At 43.2% G+C, this 20,633-nt stretch overlaps 1 protein-coding gene across 5 annotated transcripts in view; it reads left to right on the top strand.

The window, feature by feature from the left end:
* RAP1GAP2 (RAP1 GTPase activating protein 2) overlaps positions 1-20,633 on the top strand; it is a 253,052-nt gene that overhangs the window by 157,872 nt on the left and 74,547 nt on the right. The gene's annotated exons all lie outside the window — the stretch shown is intronic.

Raw genomic sequence — 20,633 nt, forward strand, 5'->3', positions numbered from 1 at the left:
ATGAAAGGAGCAAGGGCAGAAATAGACTCTACCCCATTCTCCTTTATAGCAGCTGGGGAATGCAGGCCCGGCTCCTTCTTATAACCTCTGTGGATGTTGCCCAAAAAGGAATAGGGAGGGGTGGAAAGAGAGTGAGTGCCTGTCCGGACACCCTCCAACCACCACCATCCAGCACCACCATCCAGTTAATGAAGATGGAAAGATGTTGCACCTCTGTGCATGAGTAGGGGGCACTGTCATGCCACTGTGCCCAGCCTGGGATCCCCTTGGAGGAATTCTTGCCAAGTCAGCTCCAGCTCCATTCAAGGCTTGGCGGAGTTGCCCTTGAAAGGCTTTGCCGCAGAGGAGGGATTTGAATGCAGAGCAAGCGGTTGTGTCTGCAGCAAGGAAACAGAATGTCATGCAACATCCTACGGGGAGGACTTGGTTGCCTTTTTGCTTAAATGTGGCATCGTTCCTCCCAGCCTGAGTTATGCACAGTATGCAAGAGTTCGTTATGCTCTGTGATTATTGCCTTGTATCACCCGGAATGAAATTCAGCCAGAACACTTAGTCCAAACCATCCTACATTATCCTTTCTCTACTCAGTCTTTCTGACTCCTTCGCAAACTCTTGGATGACATTCCAGCTCAGCGCTGAGCCAGAGTGTGTTAGGAACAGTGAGCCCTGGAGCTCAGCAGAATTCCCTACGGGGTGATGCAGAAGGTATCAGAAGTGGAGGCTGGAGGAAGGGGCTAGCTGAGGGGAGTTACCAGCTTTCGTGCATTGGAGAGGCCAGGATCATGGAGATTTGGTAATTGGTGGAGGTGGGAGGAGAAAGCACTGCTCATCACAGGGCATCCCGACAATGTATTGAGAATGTGTTTAATTGTAGAAGACATGGAGGAAACAAGGGGAGAAATGAAAGAATGGGAATGGAGGGAAGTGATTTCTGGGGGATTTGATGAGAGATAAAGAGTGGGGAGATGTATGGGGTCAGGGGGAGAAGGGGAGGCGAAAAGGAAATTGTGAGAGATGGGTGGCAAGGGACAATTAGGAGATCTCCTGCTATTGTCTTTTTCCTACTTTTGGGGGAGGAAGGGTACATTTCAGTAGAGGCCTTCCCTAGACACCCACCAAAATCCTCACTCATTAAACCTCAAACATCCATCAGGAGGAACGCTCAACGTTGCAGGATTACAGAGGCCTAACCCAATGCCCATTGAATTCAATCAGCAACATGTATGTATATTTGCACACGCACACACCCCTAGCTCACAAAGATGTCCCAAGGAATAATTTGCTAATGCTTTGAAAGGGTCAAGCGCTATGTAAGAGCTAAGCATTATTATTTTATAAAGTGCAAAACCCTTGAAAATGGAGGCTTATGCACTTTGGTTTTAAGTTGTCAAAATGGTCCAGTTCTGTGTTTAAAAACCCTCCAATGCTATTGCATTTTGAAGTTTCTCTCTCTCTAAAAAAGGGATTTCCTTTTGTGCCAAAAAAAAAAAGGAAAAAGGATGACAATGGGCCAAATCTCTGTTGTTTGTAAGTGGGTGATAATTTACCCATGTCAATGGAGCAGTATCTGTTAGCAGCAGCTGATAATTTGACCGTAGGCTTTTTAGATTTTGCATTGAGCTTTCTTATGAAAATCAAAGTGCATCCCCAAATTCCAAAGTTTTGCATGATTTTTTTTTAATGTGAAAAGGGCCATTTCCTGGAAATGTTAGGTTGTAAGATGACCTGAAATGAAAGGATGATAATATTTGACAATTTCCCCCTCCCCACAACCACTCAAACAAACAAAGAAAATATTCATTGCTTTTGCTTAACACAGCTGGGTTTAGCTAGAATTTGCCTCTCTCCCTCTTTGTTTTGATATGTTCATAACAGGAATGAGCCCTGATATATAAATAAAGAGAAAACCTGCCTTCCCATAGGAGCCCATTTGTCCCAGAAGGATCTGTGGAGTAACTCTCAGCCCTTGCAGGCTAATCCTCATGAGAGGGTTTAACACGATTTTCAATGAGAACTCCTGGCAGGCAAGCTTTAAATGGTGTTTTCTTTACATTGCAATGATCAATGTAATATTTTCAGGGCCATGCACAGTTCTGTGTTAGCTGTTTTGCAGTGTTTCAAGAACAATGTGTTCGGTGTGTTGTTTTTTTTTTTTTTGGTAACGCGGTGTTCATTAAGGTTCACACAATACCACTTATAGCCTGAGTCTGGCAGAAGAAAGACACACAGATGGCCAGATACCCATCTCACTGCTGCAATGTCATTCCATTGGATCTGGCTCATTTAGTATATTCTTCTCAATCACACTGCTTCTTCAGACCCACTTTGCCTGCCCATAAGAAAACATTTTGTGCATCCATATTATTTAGATGTATGCATCTACATATCGCTGCAACTCTCTCTATTTTGAGGATGCTTTGCTGTGCATTCGAGCAGGATCCTACACTTCTGCAGGGAATTTTGACATTGATTTCAATAGGAGTAAAATAATAATCAGACCTAGCTCTTATATAGCACTTTTTATCCATAGGTGTCAAATCACTCTAGAAAGGATGGAGGCGTTCCCCATTTTACAGATTGGGAAACTGAGGTGAAGTGACTTGCCCAAGGTAACCCAGCAGGATAGTGGCAGAGTCAGGAATTGAACCCAGGTCTCCTGAGTAGCAGTCTAGTGTTCGGTCCACTAGGCAACACTGCCTCCTGTGACTTAGGTGTGTGCTGTTACTGTGTATTGATGTTATCTCCCCCCATCCTCCTCCGACTTTCCCACCTCTACTTATTTTATTGTCCCTTTGTTGCATCTTGTCTCAGTCTAGATTGCAAGCAGGGGCCCAGTTGGGTGCTGTAAAATAATAACTAATTATCAATGAGGAGAGGATTGAGAGTCTCAATAACTGTAGGGAAATGACTCCTGGAGGTGTTGGCACATTTTGCTATGCAATTTCCCCCTTTCCCCCTGCAATTTCTCCCTGCTCTCATCACATTAAGACAGGGATCATGTGATCTACTTAAGATCGTTTTAAGGCAAGCTTGCTGTGTCTGTCATGAGGGCAGAGAGGTGGTAACTAGGTCAGCTGCACGTAGCTCAAGGGAACAGCTGTTCGTGGGTGTCTTTTTCCCCATTGCCAGGCTTTCTTGCCTGTAGAACCGGCACTTCCGTTGAAGTTAAGCCATACTGCTTGCCTGGAAGACATTAACAAGAAGAAAACTAATTACACAACCTGTTCAGAGTGCTGAATGCAAGATGAATGCATTTTAATGTACTAAGGAGGGGTTGTTTGCCAGCTGTCCTCAATGCTGAGTGTTGGTAAGGTGCGTCTGTTGATTCTTTTGAGTTGGTTTTAGAAAGTGAGTGTCTGTCACTCATTCACTGGTGTTGCCAAGTGGTTAGGGCAGAGGATTGGGTGTCAGGCTTTCTGGTGGGTGTTTCTCACTCTGCTAGTGACTTATCATTTGACCTTGAGCAAATGACAGGCTAGAAAGTGGCATTTGTGGCACATCCCTGAGCCAAGGGCAGTACAGAGCTGCCCTAAACCAGGAGGGGCACTCAGAAAATTATCCTTCAGGCCCGAGGCAGGAGATGCATCTTGCAAGTTCTTCTGATCTCCACAAGTGCCATATCTGTGTAACTCCACTGCAGTCACTGAAGCAATTATCTTCAGGTGAGAAGGGTGCCTCCATTTACTTGACTGTGAAATGGGTGTAAAAGCATCTCCCCAGGGTGTTGAGAATGAATCGATAGAAAAGTGGTGAGAGATCATAAGATGAGAAGAAAGATGTTCCAGTGGTTAGGGCACTAAGCTAGGGCTCGGGAGACCTGAATTCAAGTCCCTGCTCTGTCACAGACCGCCTGTGCAACCTTTGGCAAGTCACTTAAACTCTGTCTCTCAGTTCCTGCACTGCCCTGCCTTGTGGGGGCGTTACAAGGATTACTACATTAAAGATTGTGGTGTGCTCGGATACTATGTAATAGGAGCCATATAAGTACGTCGATAGTCTGTATATAGAAAGTACCAATAACATTCTCTGTGGAAGATTGTCCAGTAGTAGGCACATAGGAATTACCATCTTGGATGATTATTTATGTATTTATTTATTTACTAATTGTACTGCATTAGCACTTAGGCGCTCCAGTCACGGACCAGGATCGCAATTTGTGCTAGGTGCAGTACAAACACAGAACAAAAAATGATCCTTGCCCCAAAGATCTTGCAAGCTAAAGATCAGACTCGGGGCCCATGTAGCCCAATATCCTGCCACAGGCAGTGACCATCACCAGATACTTTAGAGGAAGGTGTAAGAACCCCACAGTAGATAGATGTGGGATAATCTGGCTTCTCTGTAGTTTTTCCATAGGCCACTGAGTTAAGAGACAGAACCATACTTGTTTAGTCACCTTTGGCGGGCCAGCTCATTACGATGATGTTCCCATCCATAGCATCCCTAGTGCCAGGCTGCATTGTAAACATGCCATTTTAAAAAAATCAGTTGATATATATTTTTATAAAACTGAGGAAGCGGATGGAAGCCATTCATCAATAATTATGACCTGGATGTGTCATCGAGCTGTTAATGAGTAACCAGAATTTAGCCTGGGAGAAAGGAGTGTTTGCACAGGTTCCCAGGCTCCAGCTGGCCAACGAAGGTTGAACAAAATGGCAGAGAGACTCTTTTGTTCCTTTTGAGTGAGAGTCGGGCAGGGGAGGGGAAGAGGTGTCCTGGGGTTCCAAACAAAACGAGCTTGGTGGAACGACGGGAAAGAGGATTAGGCGCGTGGGAGGAGCTCACTGGTGCAGATGCAGTTCTTTTCACACCCAGGCACAAAGGTTTCTTAAGTTGCAAGCGCTGACCCCTACCAGTCAGTTTAACACAGGATGGTTGGGGCCTGATCTAAAGTGTCACATGGAGATGGCCATGCAAGAGGGGAGGAAGAAGCCGTGCAAGAAACTTTTTCCTGACCATGCAAGGCCCAATAGCAGTCCCTTTCATTTGGGAGCACTAGGAAGCTAATAACACCACCAAAATGCTCCACTGGTTATGGATGGCGCAGCATGTACTTGTAGATGTACAGTGGTGGGCACTGAAGAGTCTGGGGGAGTTTATGCCTGCCCAAGGCTTAACCTCCTTGGAGCTCTTCCTGGGGGCAGGGTGGCTCTGCATTCACCCCTGTGCAGGGCTGTAGCATAAATACTACAGTCTAGCCCCCAATTTCCATTAGTTGAAACAATAAGTGTAGCTACAAATGCCGTTGAACGGGGCCCTGTATGGCTGGGGCTGGCTTAGCACCTGCAACCAGAGCCAGAGGTTTTAAAAAGTTTGGTTCCCATTCAGGCACCTAAATAAGTGGCCAGATTTTCAATCAAGTAGTGTCCTCTGAGTGCTGAAAATCTGTCCCTTATTCAGAGGTCTACACGGGAGCTGAGCTCTTTAGAAATCCATCCCCAATTTTGGGTGCTGAGCCTTTTTGAGAATCTGGCACACATCCAGGAGAAGACAGCATGGTCTAGTGGTCTGAATATACGGAAAACTTGGCACCCCCCTGAGATTTAAAGTTGGCTCTGATGCGGACTCCTTCTGTAGCTGTGGACAAGTCAATTCACTCTTTTGCTTCCCTGTCTAAAAATGGGGATGATGGTAACACTGACCTAATGTGAGCATGTTGTGGAAATTACTTAATGCTAAGATAGTCTGGAGATGAAATATACTATAAAAAAGCAATGCTCTGTATAGGATAGCTACAGCATGGAAAACACAATCATGTGAGCCATCCCTCCTGTTGTGATGGTAACTTGTCCTCATCCAGATCAGATACATGGAGTGAAATTCACCCCTGAGCAGAAAGCTAGAATCTTGCACCAGCAAGTCCTACTTTAGCCTCATTTTAAGGACTTGGGGGGTGTCTAAACTTTGTATTTCTTCCTCTGTCGAGGGGCAGACTTCACCCTTTGAAAATAAGAAAAGGCCATTTAAAAACCTCTCCTGGGATATTTATTTTTTTTGTGGCAGAATAACATATTCACATGCCAGTTTGCCAAACTGTTGTTTAACTAAAGTGATTCAGCTGAAAGAGGTCAACCACGCATGAAGATCAAAACAACATGCTGAGCTGCTACCAGGACAATGAAGATATCTGGTTTCTTTGCTCTGCAGAGAGCCAAGCGAACTTCTGGAGAGTGACCTCTGTTGGTTAAATTTATAACCAATTGTAAACAAAGCTATTTGTTTATGTTCCCTGAGCATGAAGCAAAGTAAGTATTTTTTTATATTGACACCCAGCACTTTGAAAAATGCAGAGGAGGGCTAAGAATTAAAGCAGCTGAAGGAGAAAGTGAAGGTTGGTAGTTAAAGGAGAGAGAGAATTCAGTCTTGCTCCTGTTTGGCTTCATGCTACTCCTGATCAGAGAGTGTTTAACACAGTGGTTCTCAACCTTTCCAGACTACTGTACCCCTTTCAGGTGCCTGATTTCACTTGCGTAGCCCCAAGTTTCACCTCACTTAAAAACGACTTGCTCACAAAATCAGACCTAGAAATACAAAAGTGTCACAGCACACTCTTACTAGAAAATTGCTGACTTTCTCATTTTAACCATATAATTATAGAATAAATTGATTGGAATATAAATATGGTATTTACATTTCAGTGTCTAGCATATAAAAGAGTATAAACGTGTCATTGTCTGTATGAAATTTTAGTTTGTACTGACTTTTCTAGTGCTTTTTATGTAGCCTGTTGTACAACTAGGCAAATATCTAGATGTGTTGATGTACCCCCAGGGGAACGTGTACTCCTGGTTGAGAGCCAGTGGTTTTACATGTCATATTATGGGGGCGGGGGTTAGCATCATTTTCCCCCGCCCAACTGTTCTTCAAAGCAAAGTGCAGATGGCACCAAACACTCTTCAGAACACAGTTTCTCATAAAACCATGGTCCTAGAGAAGTTTTTAGAATAATGGACAAGTGTGACCATCTGCTGGCTGCTCAGAGGTCTGTCAGCTTGTGGCCTCAGTCTAGGTCCCAGCAGACAAGTGTGTATATCCCCGAAAGGACCATCACTGGGGACATATACACTGCAGAACGCCCCCTTCCCCTGGCAGCAAGTCTCAGCGCCTGGGACACTGATTCAGGCTCTGCTACGAGGCTAAAAATAGCAGTATAGAGTTCCTGCTTAGGCTGGAGTGTAGGCTCTGAAACCCAGCAAGGGGGAGGGTCTCAAAGACCAGGCTCCAGGCCCAGCAGGAACATCTACCCTGCTATTTTTAGCTCCATAGCACAAGTGCTGCAAGCCCGAGTCAGCTGGCCTGGGCTCTGAGACTTGCTGGGCATTGTGGATTTGCAGTGTAGATGTACCCAAAGTCACCCTTTCTTTCACAAGCTCAGTATAACCCACTGTGAGTGAGTGGCACAGGTCCTTTTCTGTGCCCGATCCCCAGAGGTTATATAGCTCCAGTGACAGAACCTTGGGACTTAAGTTGATGCTGTAGCAGCTTGAGCTTTTACTCTGGAGGTCTCTGGTTCAATCCCTGATGCGTTATCTATGATAGCATCAGCCGAGAGGGCAAGCTGTAACTGAGCAATGAGACTACCGGCACGCCTCCCTGCTGGAGGTAGTTCCTCCCTGAACAGGGGACAGGCAATTTGCTGGAGTGACATGGGGGAAGTTCCTGAGGGGGGCTCTGCCCACTCCCTGTTCTGCAGGGGAAGAGAAGCCTTCCGTCTCCAGGCACCATCTTTCACGAGCACGACAGTTCATTTGGACAGGAGTAAATATATCTGCAGAATTGTCTTGTGGGCACCTATCTGGCTGCTCAATGGGTGACTGATTCAAGAACAAAAACACAATCAAGTAGCTGAAGACAAGAAGAACATACACAAAAGAATCTTGATGGGTACTCGAGGTTTCTGGAAGCTGTCGTTAGTTCTCCTTTCCCATCAATGTTTCCTTTACAAGGGGCTGGGAACTAAATTCTTGCTGTTTGCGGGCAATAATCTAATTTTCCAGAAGTTTTGCTGAAAAAGGACTAAAATCATTTGTCATTGGTAAAGTTCCATTGGAAGGTCTGAGTTAAAACCAAGCAAAATATGGCAACGCTAATATGTTGTTATTTAGTAGGTATATTGTGATAGTGCCTGGATGGGATCAGGCCCACATTGTTCCAGACACTGTACAAATAAAGGCTCCAGCCCTGCAATGAGCTTTCTAGAGACACAGCGTTCTGCCAGAGTGGACCTCACTGCGGGTTCAAGGTATGGGCACTGAGCCAGAATTAACTGTGAAATGTTACAACAGCTGGTGGGCAGAAAAGTATCCACATTCCCCTGCCCCCCAAAATAGTCACTTCTTGATGTAATAAATTTTCAGTGGGAAACCCCGCCTTTTGATCAATATTTTCAGGTTTTTGTCAACAAAACAAAACAAACATTTTCTTTGACTTTCAACAACCAAACAACAAGCAAATTTTAAATGGTCAAAAACCATTTTAAAAAGTGTTGAAAACTCAAAAACTTCAGTAAAGATTTTCATTGAAAATGTAATTTTCTTCTAAAATATTCCCAGAAAATGAAATAATATGTTTGACCAGCTCTAGCACTGAACCTAGTTATTCAGAGTTTTGCATAAGGATGGTCTGCTTTTCTGAGTCTGCAGCTATTTCAGTTCTACCCTATGCTTTATGGTACTAAAATTGACCGTGTATGGCCCAATTCAACTGCCAGTGCAGTCAGTGGAAAGAGCCCATTGACTTCAGTGAGAGTTGAACTGGGCCCTTAATAATATATGGCATAGTAAAATGGATGCTTTACCTTCAATCCAAAATTACTGGTCATTAGAGAAGGGAATAATCCACAGCATATAAGTATGTTTAATTTGGCCTCTTTTCTTGCTTGACACACATCCTGAAACAGATCGTGATTTTGTTACATTTATTTGTGGGTCAACCTCATTTGATTAACATCTCTTAGAATGTTTTTACTCTCTGGCTTCATAGCATATGTTTGAAATTTGTGAAGTGTTGCTTCCCTGTGATTGATTAGATAAATCAAGTGGTATTTTGCCCCTGTTCCCTAAATGGCTAAGCTAGCAAAGTGCTTCCAGTGTGAATTTTGACGTTAGTTTATTGTGAATGTTATGCCGGTAAAATAATAGCGGAGATCTTTGCAGAGAGGGAAGATAAAAGGAGCAACAAGTGTAGCAGAAGGAAATGAATGAAAAAATTCCATTGAATATTCATAGGCTGTTGTTGCAACCTTCATCAAGATCTGCTATTCAATCAGAATATCAAGGACTAGTGTGGAACTCAGCTGAACTGGTGGGATTTCTTCCCTATTTCCCCTCTCATATCTGCTCATCAATATACTTGGTTACCATCTGCATTACAGTTACAATGCTTTTGTGTTAGGCCCTGTTTTACCATGGTTTAGTAAATGGTTCATGACACTCTCACTCAATGCAGCTATGACTAGAGGTGGCTGGAAAACAGATTTTCCAACCAGTGGAAAATTTGTAATTTTTTTCGTCTCAAATTGGGAAACAAAGCCAAAATTCCATTTTCCCCCCATGATATAGAATTTTTTAAAAAAATTCGTTTAGCGTCAATTGAAACATTTTGTTTAGGTTTTGACCATTTATAAATGTCTTAATATAAAATAAAATTTTTGAAACGAAAAGTTTTAAAATAAAAAAAATCAAAATTCTTGTTCATTTTTTTTTAAACAAAATGTTGTCAAAATCGATATGGTTAAAAGAAAAATGTTGGTTTTGTTGAAACATCATTTTTCCACATAAAAATTTCCTGACCAGCTCTGGTTGCAGCAAACACATTGAGTTGTTTTCGTACAGCAGCTTTTTCAACAACACAGCCATGAGTCAACCGTGCTTGTGACTACACGGACCATTCCGTCTAACTGTATGCAGCGGTGCCTTCTGGGAAATTCCAGACAGCAATCCCGTAGAACCACACGGAGAATGGAGTGGCCAGAGAATCTGCACGGAGAGTTTGGCAATACATTCTGGTGCTCTAATGGAAAGAGAGCCTGGAGGAATGGAGACTGGCCTAACCAGTTACGCAGGCATGAGTACCCTTGATGTTGCCAAAGAGCAGGGTGCTGAACCAGTTGCAGGAAGACAAGTATGCGCCAGTGGCAGATTTTTCCCCCCCTCTCTTGTCTTGCTGCCAGAGACACAGAGGAACATCAAGCAGATTTCCTGGCTGAACTCACACTGTCACCCAAGGAAATGAAGCGTAAGCCACCCCCGCTTTGTTTACCTTATTCATAGGACAGGAAGTTTCAGTTGAGTGCACTGATGATGAGCAAACCTCTAAAGGTCTGGAGCTTGGGTTCCCCCTGGATGATGCTGATGATTATAATAATAACAGTGCTTTGCAGAACTATGCCACTGTCTGCCTGTGGCAGCTGAGGACCACAGGATTAAGGGCCATATTTTTAAAGCTATTTAGGTGCCTAACTCCCACTGAAATCAATGGGCGTTAGGAGCCGAAGAACCTTTCCATCTCTGTCCATATGTGACTTGCCTGAGCTGAGAGTGGAACCCAGATCCCTTGACTCCCAATCCCAAACTCTATCCTAGACCGTGCTTCCTCTCCAGGTATGGGAGTTTGTGTGAATCTTAATCCGCCAGCATCTGCAAACATTGGGCCGGACAAAGCACAATCACTAGCTTTCGTGCACTTCCACCATTAGTCTAAGGTGGACTTATTGTAAGAATAGCCAGGCTTTTCACAATTTGCTACAGTCCTAGAAGGAAACTGGAAACGAGGGCTAAACAATGTATCCAAGTGGTTCAGTTTGCCTTTGGTTCAAAAAACGCGTGAGGCTCAAGAAAGAGCTGATATTATTTGAACTAATTCACTCTGTCTACTGCCACTAAGATCTTATGTATATATTTTTAGAGAGTGTTTTTCAAGTATAGATTTCAAAGTGCTTTACAAAGGAAGGGGATATTATCCCACAGAGAGAAACTAAGATCACAGAGAAGTGATGTGAGCCAAAAACAGACAAAAATCAGTGGCAGAGCTGGGAGGATAACTCATGTCTCCTGTCTCCCAGTCTGGTGGCCACATGGCTTCCCCCAACTTAGTTTGTTAATTAGAGATGGGAATGAGTTGCAAAATTTAAATCCAGATTCTGATCTCACCAACCACATCGTGATAGAACAACAATACCACCTAGCTTTTGTGTAGTGCTTTTCATCAGTAGCTCTCAACATGCTTTACAAAGGAAGTAAGCATTATTATTCCCATTTTACTGACAGAGAAACTGAGGCACCACCCAGCAGGCCAGTAGTAGAGATGGGAATGTAACCAGGTCTCCTGAGTCCCAGTCCAGTGCTATATCCATTACACTAAAGTTTCTGGTCCTGAGGATGTGGCTTGCATCTCTAGCTCTCGCCATATAACTCCAAAATCATGACAGCAAAGTGCTTAATTTTTACAGTAGTGATCAGTTTTGGGATACGGATACTTAATTCTATTGTCGAGTATCAATCATCAGGAATTATTAGGTGAGAAGACAAATATACGTGCTATAAAATGCTTACAGTTTATCCAAGTGTCAAATCTGCCCTGTTTTAGGGCAGTCATCAAGCAATGCAATGAACACTTCTTTTTTTCAGAATCCTTTTTTTCTTTCTTTCTTGGAAGGAGAAGAAGAAACACTCTTTACTTCGCTGCCCAAGATACTGTAGTTTGCCAAGGGGATTCTCAGTTTCTTGATCCAGTGAACTAAATGTGTTAGGCTGATTTAGATTCTGGGTCCATTCCATTCTGGGTCACTGTTTCTCCTCTTTCCCTGCAATCCACTGTTCAGCTGTATACGCAGTCGTCACCCAGCAGGTAAAATTTTAGAGGCTACATCCAGAGCTGGTATAGATTGGAGTAGCTCCATTGACTTCAGAAAAGCTCTCTTGATTTTCAGCAGCCTCAGGGGGCTAATCTTTGCAGGACAGCACCCTGTATATATTAGGCTGACCTGCAGAGAATCCATGATAACATCAGCTTTTTGTGTCACTTGCACCTTTTGCCTTCCCAGAGCTCCCTCTAAAAGCAAGAGTAAATAAAACAATGGAAAATAACACTGTGAATGACCTCTTCAGAGGCTCCTCATTTCTGATGGCTGCTGCTGTTTGTAATATATTCACACATACCACGTTATCTGTCTAGTATTCCAGGGACCCTCGAGGGGATTTTCCTTCCTGTAAAGGAGATATATTTTTGGTTAGAAACAGGTTCAAAACGTGACTTTTGTTGCTCTTGAAGCTTCACCCATCGTAGCTTAGCGACCTTTCTCAGTGGACAGATAGAGTGGAGTTGGGACCAATCCTGCTCACGTAGCAGTCAAGGGAGAAACTCCCATTGATTTCAGTGGCAGTGGGTCCTGTAGAAGACAAGTCACCCGATGAAGTGAGCTGTAGGTCACGAAGGCTTATGCTCCAATAAACTGGTGAGTCTCTAAGGTGCCACAAGTCCTCCTTTTCTTTTTGCGGAGACAGACTAACACGGCTGCTACTCTGAAACCAGCTTTTTAATGTAGATCGTGAGATGCCAGCAAGTGAAATGTTAGGTGTTAGTAAGAAAAAGTGCTAGTTTTGTTGCAATGGGGGAAAAACTCAGGTTTGTGTGGAGGAAAGCCCTTTTCTTTCTGGCTTTGTGATGATTTCTGCAGAAGGACTAGAGAGGCGGATTATTTTTCCAAATGATCTCTGAAAATAGAGTCGGCGCTAGTATTTGCACATTGAAATTACAAACAGTTTGCAGAGGTTTGGCTAATCTTTCTGGAATTAAACCTCTTCCTTAAAGGCTCCTTTTATTTGGTCTGATCTGGTAGTCACTAGATCCAGGGAATTTTCTCTCCCCTCTTTCCCAGAAGGTGACTGGGAACCGGAAATGCTCTATAGTTCTACTGGTCACAGCATTCACTTGCAAGTTTACTGATTGCTTTGAGATAGCAAAATCCTATCCATGAGCTAAACTTCCCAGTAGCTTAGACTGAGCGTACGGTCATGGTCCCATTTTGAGGCGGGCCCAGGGGATTCACCGCTGGAAATGTGGATGAATCTGTCTTAGATGGCAAGGGACATAGAGTGGGGAGAGACAGGGAGGGTCACGGCCCAGTGACTAGTAGTGTGGCCACTTTGCCGACATACCGTGGCACAATTCTGCATGATGGCAGGTGACTCTGTTCGTGAGAGGCCCTGGCCTGCAGAATCAATGTAGTATGGTACCAGTTGGGAACCAGACTAAGAAGTGCATTGGAAGAGCTGTGGGCCTGGCTTGAGGCTGTGGTAAGATAAGCTGAGGGCTAAACCAGCCCCTTTGCCCTCCAGCCCCTCAAAACGCAACACTAGTGCACCTAAGGATTGAGCCACTGATTTCATTGAACCTGGTCCTCCTCTTATTGATGTTAAAGACAGAGCTCTCCTTGATTTCTGTGGGAGCTGGATCATGTCCAATGGGAAGGGAGGGCGCTCAAGCCCACATTCATCCCTGCACTGATGCAGGGGTGACTGAAGGGAGGTAGCTTGTGTTTCCCCTATTCTAAGTTGCCGTTCCCACTGCCACAGCCCCAGTGTGATAACCACAGTGGGGAATGGGTGCAGTACAGGATCACTTTAGCCACACCACCTCCTGCACTCGATCCCTGCCCGACTCACTTGGCCTGCCCACAACATACTCCCGATTGTCCCCTCACGGTGGTGGTGGAGCAGAGCTGGCATAGCTCCCTATGCCAGAGAGAATTCACCAGGGGGCACGTGGCTGCCTTGAGGTTACTTGACACTGGCGGCAGGGTGAGCCGAAAGCCTTATATATCCTCTCATAACTGCAACGTTTTCATGTGCAGTAAGGCCTCTTGGCATCTCAAACCTTATCTTTGAGTCCAAACCATTGCAAAACCAACAACCCATAACACAGCCCTTTCTCCATCCTTAATAGCTCCTTTCTCCCACCTGAAGAACAGAATGTTTGTTTTTCTCACATGGGCTGAAATTGACAAGCTTTGTTACTGTAATGGTTTCTATCAGGTGGCTCTGCCTCCATTAGAAGAAACATATTGTTGGAGTAATTTCTTTTATGTTGCAGAAAGGTATTAAATTGTTTGGTAACACTTGGCCTAAATTCAGTTTTTTCTGCGTGTGTCTCTATGTTCCGAACCCCACAGTCTCATAAGAGTTTGTTCTGCCTGCAATTAAATTACCTTCTTCTTGAGAATCTCCCTGATGAGTTCTCAACTGGGCTTGGTGGTTGTGAATGTCTGTGCATTTTATTATATGGCCTGTGTTCTAAAAATGATTGGCTGCTGTTGGTTTTGTTTTAATGATGTTTGTGATAGAAATTTTGTCTTCAATGAATTTGCCAGGAGGGAATTCTGAGCCCCGGTACATCTGAGCTACTCTGCATTTACCATTCCTACTAAATAAAAAGGCAATAACATATGCACAGGGCATCTGACTGCCCATCTCAGAATGAGACAAGTATCGCGATGGGAGCAGTGCTTGTGAAAATATATCTAATAACAGTGCCTCCTGATTACCCAGGGTGAGAGAAAAGTTCAAGTCTTTTCTACGTTGTTCCATGATCTCTGATTAATAGGTGAGAGAATCATCTCAAACTTTGGACAGATGAAGCATGATGTGCATGGTAAAGTGGCCACAGTTTGTGCATATGATCAATGAACTGCAAGGAAAAACTGTACCCCTCTTCAATTATTGTAGTTTTGGCTGGACAGAACAACTGGGTGGGCACAAGGAAGTAATAGCACAGAAGTAATAAGCCTGGTTAAATTCTTTGCCTTCTTTGCTCTGGTGAGCAGCCTTCCCTAATTTTGTCTCCATCTGGTCTTGCTCCCTATGCTGTTGCCTTATTTCTCCATTTCTCTCCTTCTTTCACTCTTGGCTGTGTGCTTCTAGGTGGCGAGACACTATGGTGATGAGGGCCACGCAAGTGCCTAAGTAGATAACAAGTTAGGTAGATAGATATCCTGCTTCTTCAACTGGAACATGCACCTTAATCCATCAGATTATCGCTCATTCTCCTCCAAGTCCACCTCTTCAATCTCTCCTATGTTCTTCTGAATAAACTACTCCCCCCTTTCTCTCTTTCTTCTCTCTTTCTGTCCCCACTGAACTTTGAGCAGATTCTGTATTTATTTAAAAAAAGAAAAGGAGTACTTGTGGCACCTTAGAGACTAACCAATTTATTTGAGCATGAGCTTTCGTGAGCCACAGCTCACTTCATCAGTTGTGACTCACGAAAGCTCATGCTCAAATAAATTGGTTAGTCTCTAAGGTGCCACAAGTACTCCTTTTCTTTTTGCGAATACAGACTAACACGGCTGTTCCTCTGAAACCTGTATTTATTTATTTATTTATTTATTTAAATCTTGGCTTATTTAGATTTTAAACTGACTAGGGTAGAGAACTATTTGTGCAAAGGGTGCCATGTAATTTTATGGCAATATATAAATATTTTATTATAATGGTCAATTTTTGACTTGTATGCCTTTGGGGTTTCTCTCTGCCACATTCCCTTGCATCATCATCTTCTCATGTCCGTCCCCAATTACAGTATTGTCTGGCTTCATCTGAGTTTTGGGAAAAGTCTGTGTGATCATTGTCTGTGCTCAGATAGGCTTTTCATAACTAAATCCAAGGCTCCTAAAGTTCTGGATGTGGCTATGGGGACTCAGTGGCTCTAATCATTTTAATTTCATGCCACCTGAGAAAGGCATCCAGGTAATCACTTTTGAAGCTTATGGATCAGGATTTACCTAATTCCTAGTTTAGTCAGTGGAACTCCAGTGGGGTGTGGACAGGGTTCTTAGGAAGCATGTCTGAGCGCATGCAAAATGGGATTTTGCAGTAGGTATTGGTTAATTAGTATTTTTTTCAGAGAAAGAACGTTGCTTCATGGATACCTCTGGAGATAGATACACATAGTGTGCATGCCTCTGTGTGTGACAAACCTGATGGGTTCTGCAGTGTAAAATCTTGACAATCCTGTTACAACGCCACATATTTAAAGTGACAATTCCTTTATTTTTTTTCTCTGCCCCAAATTAAAATTCATCCTGCAAAGCCAATAAGTTTCAACCTGGTATTGGAAAACCATAAATTTTGCATTTATTTCAGACCAGGCTTTTCTGGAAATGGAGCCCATGCTTACTCAAAGACATGTTAGACAAACCAAGGCTGTTTTCAGTTTGTAATGAAGCCTGAAAGCAAGAGAGTTTAGCATAATTTTGGGTCTCCGTGTGAATGGTCTGTGAAGGTCTAATGATAATCTCCTGATCTTCCCAGATTAAAAAAAAAAAAAAGAAAGAAATTATCCTCCCAAATAATGAGCTCAATACAGTGCATGTAAGGACTTTCCCAACTGGAAAGCAGTCCAATAGGGTTTGTATTACCATATGCCACTTCATCTGGTTAGCCTTATCTAAAGCTGCAATGTCTCATTGCAGGTTACTGTCTGTGTTCTAGAACTCCTCATTCTGGAACCTGTGTCCAGAAGTTCCAGACTGCATCCTCCTGAGTTAGCTTAGCAACCCCAGAATGACTTAAAGATTGCTGCAACTCCCCATTCAGAAACAGTAAAAAATGAGGGCTGAAGTTGTTGCAGTAGAGCAGATGCTGTCTTTGGTTCAGTTTGCTGATGTTGTTTTTCAGATTCTCACTGGAAGAAAGAAATCTGCTCATGGCTAGTCAAGTAAATGTCATAAGAACATAAGAATGGCCATACTGGGGTCTGTCTAGCCAAGTATCCGGTCTTCTGTCAGGGACTGGTGCCAAATGCTTCAGAGGGAATGAACAGAACAGGGCAATTTATCAAGTGATCCATCTCCGGTCATCCAGTCCTAGCTTTTGGCAGTCAGAGGTTTAGGGACCATAAAGCATGAGGTTGCCTCCATGACCGTTTTGGCTAATAGTCATTGACAGACCCATCCTCCATGAACTGATCTAATTCTTTTTTGAACCCTGTTATACTTTTGGCCTTCACAACATCCTCTGGCAACGAGTCTCATAGGGTGACTGTGCATTGTGTAAAGAAGCACTTGCTTTTGTTTGTTTTAAACCTGCTGCCTATTAATGTCATCAGGTGAGCCCTGGTTCTTGTGTCATGTGAAAGGGTAAATAACACTTCCCTATTCACTGTCTCCACACCATTCATGACTTTATAGACCGCTATCATATCCCCCCTTAGTTGTCTCTTTTCCAAGACAAACAGTCCCAGTCTTTTTAATATCTGCTCGTCTGGAAGCTGTTCTATACCATTAATAATTTTCGTTGCCCTTCTGTGTGTAGCTTTTCTAATTCTCATGTATCTTTTTTGCGATGGGGAGACCAAAACTGCATGCATTATTCAAGATGTGGGCAGACCAGGATTTATACAGTGGCATTGTGATAGTTTCTGTCCTATTATCTATTCCTTTCCTAATGGCTCCGAGCATTCTGTTAGTTTTTTTCTCTGCTGCTGCACAGTGAGCAGGTGTGGAGAGTTCTCTGAATACAGTGACTCTAAGATCTCTTTCTTCAGGGGGAATAGCTCATGTAGACTCCATCATTTTGTACGGGATTACGTTCTCCCAACTTCATTGCTTTGCATTTATCCACATTCAGTTTCATCTGTCATTTTGTCGCCTAGACATCCGGTTTTGTGAGCTCCCTTTTCATCTCTTTGGACTTAGCTATCTTGAGTGATTGTGTACCATCTGCACACCTTGCCACCTCACGATTTACCTCTTTCCCCTCTGATGATTTATGAATATGTTGAAGAGCACTGGTCCCAGTACAGATTTTCGCGGGATCTTGCTGTTTACAAAACCCATGTTGACTCTTCCCCAACATATTATATTCATCTATGTGTCTGATAATTCTGTTCTTTGCTATAGTTTCAACCAGTTTGCCTGGTACAGAAGTTAGACTTACTGGCCTGTAATTGCCAAGATGGCCTCAGGAACTTTTTTCAGAAATTGGTTATCTGCTAGTCATCTGGTAGAGAGGCTGAATTAAGTTACATACCATAGTTAATAGTTCTGCAGTTTCATATCTGAGTTCCTTCAGAACTCTTGGGTGAATACCAACTGGTCCTGGTAACTTATTACTGTTTAATTTATCAGTTTGTCCAAAACCTTCTTTATTGACATCTCAATCTGGGACAGTTCCTTAGATTTATCACCTGCAAAGAATGGCTCAGGCGTGGGAATCTCCTTCACATCCTCTGCAGTGAAGACTGATGTAAAGAATTAATTTATCTTCTCTGCAATGGCCTGGTCTTCCTTGAGTGCTCCTTTAGCACCTTGATTGTCCAGTGGCCCCACTGATTGTTTGGCAGGCTGCCTGCTCCCGATGTACTATACAAAAAATTGCTGTTAGGTTTTGTGTCTTTTGCTAGTTGCTCTTCAAATTCTTTTTTGACCTGCCCAATTATATTTTTACACTCGACTTGTTGACGTTTATGCCCCTTTCTATTTTCCTCAGTAGGATTTAACTTCCAGTTTTTTAAAAAATGTCTTTTTTTCCTCTAACCAGCTCTTTTACTGTGTTGTTTAGCCATGGCGTCGTTTTTTTGGTCCTCTTATTGGTTTGTTTTTTTGGGTTTTTTTGGTAATTTAATATAGTTTGAGCCGATATGACGGCGTTTTAAGAAGTTTCCTTGTGCCTTGCAGACATTTCGCTCTTGTGACTGTTCCTTTTAATTTCTGTTTAACAAGCCGCCTCATTTCTGTGTCGTTCCCCTTTTTGAAGTTAAATGCTGCTGGGGTGGGTTTCTTTGGTTCCCCCCCCCCATGAGGATGTTAAATTTAATGAAATTATGGTTGCTATTACTGAGTGATTCAGTGATATTCACCCCTTGGACCAGATCCCGTTCGCCACTTAGGACTAAATCAAGAATTGCCTCTGCCCTTGTGAGTTCCAGGTCTAGGTGCTTCAAGAAGCAGTCATTAATGGCGTCAAGAAATGTTCTCCCTACATCCCATCCTGAGGTGACTGTCATGCTGTCTGGAGTGGTTCTTGACCACAAGTGCCTACCTCAGGGCAGACTGTCAGAAGCGGGGCAGACACCCCAAACTGGTGGTATGGTCTATAATTGGACTTCACCAACCCAGTAACAAATGTGTGCACCTGGGTCACTGTAACAGCCTTACCATGGAGTCACAGACTGTCCAGTCTATCTTGCCACCCAGGCAAGCTGGACTTAGTGATAAATGGTCACTTACACCAAAATAAAAATAATAATAATAAAAATCAGTCTGCTCCCAGTCTGAAGAGACCAGTCACTTGTCCCAGGTCAATTTGTACCTTAGATCTCACACCAAAGACAATGCTGGCAGCCAATCCTGTTACCAACTGACTAAAGGTGTGTTAACAAGGAAAAAGGAATAAGAGAGTTATTTACGGGTTAAAACAAGCAAGCATGTATACGCAAGTAAGTTTGTCTGTGATTCAAAGGGTGACCGAGTTGTAGTAATCTGTTACTTCAAAATGTCTTTCAGGGTTAACCATGCTGTGCAGCGCAGGGATCTGTTTGCTTATATTTAGGAATCTTTGCCTCTCAGAGTCCAGGGAGCATGAAAAAGATCCAGTTTCTCCTTGTTAGGGATTTTATCCCGTTCACTCCAAAGTCCAAAACTAATAGGATGAGTTCATCCCTAGGTCTCCCCCTCCTGGAGGGAGTTAGGAGTGCAGGTAACAGGGCCTCTCTCCTTTGATCTGACACTACCTCGTTTTCCTTCGACGGACCGTCTTGCACATTTTACCTGAATTAATGCTTCTTTTCCTGTTTGGTGAATTACACAGAGGTTTACAATGCAAACACTCTATAGATCTTTCTACCATGAGCTATAGAGGTTATAAATGAGATCAGTACGTGTAGCCTCCCACAAGCATTTTATAAAGTCTAAACACATTCTTATCAACTTAATGTCTAATATCTATTTGGATAATGCTGACATAAGAACATAGGAGCGGCCAGACTAGGTCAGACCAAAGGTCCATCTAGCCCAGTATCCTGTCTACTGACAGTGGCCAATGCCAGGTGCCCCAGAGGGAATGAACAGAACAAATACTCACCAAGTCATCCATCCCCTGTCGCCCATTCCCAGCTTCTGCATTTCCAGCTATGCATTTGTAAGTGTTCAGTGAGGCCTTGGCATGAGCTGATACCTGGTCTGCCAGTGTCACAGTGATATGTTTCCAGTCAGTATGAGGATACCTGAAATCCCCCATTATTACTGGGTTTTCTGTTTTTGTATTCTCTCTAATCTCCCTGAGCATTTCAAAGTCACTGTCACCATCCTGGTCAGATGGTCAGTAGTATATTTCTACTCCTATACTTTTGTTGTTCAAGCATAGAGATTCTGTGATACAGTATGATTCATTTAAGATTTTTACTATGACTCTCTGTTTGACTTTCACCTCTAGTGCCACTCCGTGCACACAGTGCAACAAACCCTGTCATTTCTATATATATTTTTAGCCTGGTATTACCATGTCCCATTGATTATCATTGTTCCACCCAAGTTTCTGTGATGCCTATTATATCAATATTATTTAATACCTGGTACTCAAGTTAACCCATCTTAGTATTTAGACTTCTTGCATTTGTATACAAGCACATATACA

This window comes from Caretta caretta, chromosome 17 (genome assembly GCF_965140235.1).
Source record: "Caretta caretta isolate rCarCar2 chromosome 17, rCarCar1.hap1, whole genome shotgun sequence".
Taxonomy (NCBI): Eukaryota; Metazoa; Chordata; order Testudines; family Cheloniidae; genus Caretta; species Caretta caretta.